Below are 7627 nucleotides of genomic sequence, written 5' to 3' on the forward strand. Positions count from 1 at the left end.
TGCCATGACATACGGTGCCGAAACTTGGACACTAATTGCGTGACTAGTCCACAAATTTAAAGTCGCTCATCGTGCTATGGAGCCAACTATGCTCGGTGTATCTTTGAAGGATAAGATCAGAAATGAGATTATCCGAAAAACAACCAGAGTCACCGACATAGCCTGCAAAATTAGAAGGCTGAAGTGGCAGTTGGCTGGTCACGTATGTCATAGAACCGACGGCCATTGGAGTCCTAGAGTGGAGACCGCGAATCGGTATACCGATGATACCAATGCCCGATGTACCGTATACCGATGACCTAGAGAAGGTGGCGGGTACCGACTGGATGCGGAAGGCGGAGGACCGGGAGTTTTGGCGCACCTCGGGAGAGGCCTATGTTCAGCAGTGGATTACGAATGGCTGTTGATTGATTGATTGATTCATTCATTCATTTAAATACACTGTATTTAAGTACATATAATATTTTATTTGACAAAGCAAATTCATTTTTGGTACTCAAACATAATTGTTATATATTAAAGTGATTAAATATGTACCATTTTTTTTTAAATAAACGCTTCTTCTTTTTTCGAATAAGGTCAAAAAAACTATTTAAAAATATTCTACTCTAGGAAATTCTGAGTAAATTAGATAATGCAATTAAATACTTGTACAATTGAGAGAGGTTCCTCGCTTTCTTTAATTTAATTCCAATTCCGCTTTTAATATCCTGTATCCTTCTGTACCGAATGACCGTTGCCAATGTTTGGAATGTTCTGAGAAACCCGCTTTTATTATGCGCAATTAAAATGAGCAGATGTTTCGTTCTAAAGTCACTAACGTCAAAATTGGGATTTATTCATCTTAAAAATATCATTTTACTTATTACGTATGTATATCTGATCCACTGAATTAATTTTGACATCATTATTTTATAGAAAGCGTTGTGTTTTATAAGGTTAAATTTATCTTTATTTTAATTATAACTTCGCCATTCTATTAAGCCCCGAGATAAAAATGTGCTACAATTTAGTTTGTACGGTTGATAAACAATGAGTGGACTATCAAAAGTTTATTAAAATTCTTATTTTTTTTCATAGAATAGGAAGGAGGATCATATGGGCCACCTGATGGTGAGTGGTCACCAATGTCCATAAACATTGACATTGTAAGAAATGCTAACCATCGCTTACATCACCAATGCGCCACCAACCTTGAGAACTAAGATGTTATATCCCTTGTGCCTGTAATTACCCTGACTCACTCACCCTTCAAACCGGAACACAACAATACCAAGTACTATTAAAATTATATATTAAGTACTATTAAAATTAAATACTAGTATTATTAAAATCGTTATTGCCAGTAAGTCGTTGAATAAAATTTGAATTCATATTGCTTTTCGAAATCACATCTCATTTTCGGCTCGATCCTAAACCAACACCAGAATTTTGTTTTACATTACGAGGCGTGAAGAGGCATCTTGCGGGCCGGCAAGGCGAAGGCGGCTAGTGCAGAACGTTTTTCCCGTCTGTACTGGCCGTCGTCGCGTTTGGACTCTACTACCACTTACCATCAGGTGGAGTAGAGTCATTTGCCCTCCCGGCGAATATAAAAAAAAAAAGTACTGCTGATTTGCGGTAGAATATCTGATGAGTGGGTGGTACTTACTCAGACGAGATTGCACAAAGCTCTAGCACCAGTAAATTAACTCAGTCTTTAACCAAACACCCGATAAACAACTAACCTTGTTTCTTTTAGCGCATGTTTTATATTTCTTGAAAAGTAAATTAATACAGTAACATGACATTAAGACACACTTAGACAATCATTCTAAAAGTCTCAGTAGCAACTAGGCATCTAGAATAGGGAGGGTGTACACTCCTATGCCTCGGAGAGCACGTAAAGCCGTCGATCCTGCGCCTGGAATATTTCCTACCGTGTGGTGTCGTTACCAACCTATTGATATATGAGAGTGACGAAATACAGAGCGTTGAATACGAGATTTTTACATCGAAGAAGTACAAAGAAACACTGCAGTCAAATTCTCTCCATGATATTGCTACAATGGGTAATATGTACTTAGTACTGGATTTTTTACATGTTACCCGTACTTTGCCATTGGGAAGCGGTTAAGTGTTTATATTAAATAACTGTAAACATTTACAGCTATGAGTGTAAATTTGTCACAATTACTTAGGTTTTTGAATTGTTTATATAGCTGATATCACAGCTTCGATTTGATTAGTACTATTAATATTTAAGCAAATTCAAATTCCCCTAAACTGTCGTATTTTCTTAAACAATGTAACCAAAATATATGCGGAGAAACATACTTATATCGTTATTGCCAGTAAGTCGTTGAATAAAATTTGAATTCATATTGCTTTTCGAAATCACATCTCATTTTCGGCTCGATCCTAAACCAACACCAGAATTTTATGTATCATAGTTATTGCATACACACTCACAATCACACTTATAAATTCGTAACAAATATAAAATTGCTTAATAATTCTTTCTTTTATGGTTGTTTTATATTATATTCATAATAACATAACGATAACTAGTAATTATAAATATACATAAACTAACTACATCATAAATATTTACGCTGATGCGATTTTTTTGTAAATAGACGTAATTGCAATTTTGTAGTCAATAAAAATTTCAATTCAAACGGTTAAAGATATCTGTTTCAAAATTGTGTTGCAAGATTCCACCCGAACTAAAATACATTGCAAGTTAAATAATAATAATAAATATTTTTTTAATTGCGTGTTATAATTAAAGTGTTTAATACTTCCTCTAACACTGTATCTGCTTGTGGAGGTGACCAAGTTACCTAAGTAAGTGACCTTTTTTGCTAGAAAATATATTTATGCATGCACTGTAAGCCGGGTAGTAAGTGGCCGATTGAGGCCGAGTACCGGACTATTCACTAAGAGCCAGCGTAAGCAGTTATAATGCGATTGTATTTAAATGAACGAAGTTGTAAATATTTCATGTCCTTATTACAATCACGAAACATGCATTAAGTCGTGTACATATCACAATTTTCGCGACAAACTAGAGTTTTTATAATGGCATAACCATATTGCCGCCGCGCGCGCCGTCATTACGTAGCAACGAGTATTTAAAAGGCCGTTGCAATTAAATTTTAATACGATACTACGTTTTAGTGCATTCAGAAGAGGTTTAACGGTACGTTTGGAGTATTTTGTTCGAGTTTCGTTCGTAAATGGACATTTTTACTGTACGGTGAACTTTTGAAAAGTAAGATTAAAATTTTATATAAAAATTTACGTAATACTCTTAAATACTGTTCCTGTATGATGTTTACTTTTTTTGTAGCTGAAACCTTTCAATATATTATATTTTATAGCAGTTGACATAAAAAAAAAACTAGGTCTTAAGTTAGAATCAGAGCAAATACTACTGAGTTTGAGCCCTTTAAGTTAATAATAATTTAAATCAAATGTAATTAAGCCGAGATGGTCTAGTGGTTAGAACGCATGAATCTTAACCGGTGATTATGGGTTCGAACACGGGCAAGCACCACTGAAATTTCATGTGCTTAATTTGTGATTATAATACATCTCGTGCTTGACAGTGAAGGAAAACATCGTGAGGAAACCTGCATGTGTCTAATTTCATTGAAATTATGTCACATGTGTATTCTACCAACCCGCATTGGAGCAGCGTGGTGGAATATATAATATAATACGTTTTAAAACCTTCTCCTCAAAAAAGGAGAGGAGGATTTAGCCCAGTAGTGGGATTTTACCAGGCTGTTACTGTATTTTATTTATATAAACTTTACAATAGCGTTTTCAAATTGTCACTATTTTTACTTTTACCACCGTTTCAGATAACAGTTTCTAGCGAGAAGAAACGGTAAGAAAATCCCGTAGTAGTTCTTTTAAAATAAATTAGATTTACAATGTAGTTAGCATTCAGAATTATTATTCCTGATCAATACTGCATTGGAAACAGAGCTTAAATCTGAACATCTTTATTCATAAAGTATTATTTTAATGTTATGGATGAAACTTTTATTAAATATATTATTGTCTTATTTAGTATTACGATAAATCAGAAAAAATGTAAAGATTAGAGGACATTTCGTGATTTATTTTCTATCGTGAAAATGTTACTATTTTATATTTTTGATCCAATACAACCGTTGTTAAAATAATGTACCTTGTTAATATATATATATATATATATTTCCTTTTTTACTTACTCCTCTTAATACCAAGCTTTAAAATAACTTACAAAATAAAAACCAGCTAAGAAGTGCTTAGAAGTAGTAACCTAATAAAATAAATAAAAGCAGATAAATAAATATCCAAATTACTTTGTATTTTTTTTTTACTAAAATTCGGACTTTCTTGTCTCTCCATATATGTAAATAAAAACTGATTGATGAAATGATGATGAAAGATTTTTTTTTATGTTTATATTATCCGAAAAAAATACGTGTATAAATGAAAAAAAAAACTTCCTTTAGATACGAAGCTATCAAATCTTCAACATTCTAATTTGTGCACGCAATTAATTACACAAAGGCGCCCATCACCACGTCCTATCTACATCTCATTTAAACACCCTAACCTAAGCAAAAACACCACTTAACCTGATTAGAGCCGTCAAATAGGTCGTAATCTATCAAACTGAGAGGTTACGGTACCTCGTTGTCTCGCTGCTAACTTCTGGGATTCCAACAAGTCTGATATATGACTCATTTGGTAAACATACGGAATTGTTTTAAATCAAGCAACGTTAATATTAAACTGTTTTTTTTTTGGCAAGATTTTCCAAATCATTCTTAAGGAAGACTGACCCATTTATGAAGTATTTATAATTTGCAAGTGTGTGCAGAAACACAAATGCAGACTATATTCCCCCACTGTTGTAATTTGATGAGACAGCAAATGCTACACGTCGGAAAGAGTTCAGGGGCAGAATTAACGGGTTGCCGTGCTTACTGAGCACGCTGGAGCTTAAACACTACCAAGTTCCAAGTTCTTGATCGAGATTAAATATAATAATATAATTTGCTGAAGTTGTATGTAATACTCGTACATAATAAAAGGTTTTGTGGAAAATGTTATAAAAAAATCTATTAAAAATAACATATAATATGTTGGCTGGATAGATAATGTATTTTTTATATAACAACGTTTTTTATAAAAAATCGATAATTAGACGGACAGATGGGCTGATCGTAAGTGGTCACCACTGTAGACAGTGGCACCGAGAGATATACTAGTCATTTCATACATCACCAATGCACCACCAATCTTGGGAACTAAGAAGTTGACCATTGTGACTGTAGTTACACTGGCTCGCTCACCTTTCCAACAGCCTTACAACAATGCTAAGTATCGCAATTTGAAGGTAGAATATATGTATGTTGCTTACATTACTTTAATTAACTAACTAATAACTGGCAAGTGAGCAAATCAACGCCGTATATTTTAAAGCTCGATGTTTAAAGTTATATGTTCAGAGCTTTGTTGTTGTTCTGATGCTTATAGCGACTAAGCCTCGTTAATCTTCATAAGATAAATTAGAATGTATACGGCTTGCTTGCCTTCATTGTTGCTTATATAGATTACACTTTTGAAGTAAGTTGGATAGAAAAATAAAATTACAAGGAATACCGAAAAATTATAAAAATATCTTCGAGGTCAATGTCGATGGTAAATAAAACTGTGTCATTAGCTTTTTGTGAAAACTATTTTCTGTATGAAAACGGGGACTCGAATCGGTTAATTTTGGTATAAAGTAACAGTTCTTATAACAGTGACGATGAATACGTGTAAATAATCGATTAAAAAAAAGGTAAATTAAATAACATTTAACAGCAATATAACATTTGAATTTTTTATATATTTTTTCCTTTTTTTTTATTCTCGGTCAGTCGATAATTATATTCAACTAAAAATGTTTGCAAATATTTTAATTTATAGGCACAAACCTTCTATTTTATAACTATAAGTATTTATCCCAACTAAAGATACTTCTCATGTATGCTCAGCAGGTCTGTAGTTAGTACTGTAGTGTAGATTATTGAACAATATTTGCTTAATACACACTACAATTTTTTTATCGGTACAAGTTTTTGTTACAACTCATATAATATAACAGTGGTTCAGTAGAAATTCGATGTACTGAAATCGCTTACTGTTTTTTTCAACAAATTGCCTAAGTTTAAGCCATTAACTACACGCTGTCGTATATTTACGACTTTGTGTTAATGTTTTTTGTTACTTCCTTTCAATAAAAATGCAATTGCTTTGCTTGAATTATGCTTATGTTTGTACTTCAGATTAAAAATATTGTTGAAATTGTCATAAAAATATCATTGTATCGATGCGGTATTTCATGTTTACGCAAATTCTATGTTGGTCGTAGTTTTATTTTCATTTTGGAATGAAAAAAACTGCTTGAGATCATGACACGACAAATAACGGTATACATAATAAAGATCACTATCATTTTCCACAACTATAAAGTAGAACTGATGATTACTAAGTGTTTATTATATTATTATTTAATGTTCTTGTTCATTTATGTTATTTATTTAAATTGTTAACATTTGGTGAAGCTCATCATTATGAAAATGTTGCGTCAAAATATTACCCGATTAAAACAAAATTAAAGCTGAGAAAGTTTCATTAAATAATAAAAACTTGTTGATATTAAGTGTGAAAAAATGTAGCATACGTTTTTTTACCCTGAAATTAAATAATATTTTTATATCCTATAATATAATGTTTTAAATAGTCTACATACTACGATAAGAGCGGTGAAGTAATATCATTATTTTATACGCGCTCTGCGAAAACCTCGATGACAACGAAAGCCGAGGTGCGATCTCGCAGGAGACATTATTTACAATGAACGTTAATTCAGTCACGTGGGCTGCCTCGCTTTTACCGAATCTTATAACTCCCCTTTGGTTGTCAATATCCATTTAAAAAATATGATATCAGATAGTTTCATGAATGAAATTGCACATTTCATTCCACGAAGTAGCTTTAATGTACAAAGAAATAAGTAATTTATGTAAATGTCAGTATTTTGTGTAAGGATCCCCTTCTCAGTCTGTTAAAAGCCATTGCTTGGTTCCTATAACACATTCAAGAAGAGTGGCAGTCAATGAAGAAAGTGGTTGAGCTTATACTGTTATAGAGTAACAAAAATATCAGAAAATTTATCCATTGTAAAGATATTTATGTTTCAATCGGACAACAACAATTTCATCCGTTTTAAAGATTATTATTTTTTTTTTGTATCAAACAATATTGTCAACGGATTAAAATATATGTCAAAATAAATATTTATTCTTGGAGATTTATATGTTTTAATTTTTTATTATTACCTTGTGCATAAATCTAAGCTCTTAAGTTCAGAGGTGTACGTATTAAAGTGTTGTCAAAAAGGCTTAATTGCTCTTCATAACAGTATATATGAACTATGAACCACTCCATCGCGTATCAAGCATCGTGCATCGTGTCGATAAGTCAGACTATTGATTGTAAAAGTTATTAAAATGAAAACGGATGTTAAAAACTCTCAACAAATACTCTACGTATTAATTAGTCTGTACGATTGTAGTGAGTGTTATTGTATTCC

This window comes from Nymphalis io, chromosome 12 (assembly GCF_905147045.1).
Source record: "Nymphalis io chromosome 12, ilAglIoxx1.1, whole genome shotgun sequence".
NCBI classification, from domain to species: Eukaryota; Metazoa; Arthropoda; class Insecta; order Lepidoptera; family Nymphalidae; genus Nymphalis; species Nymphalis io.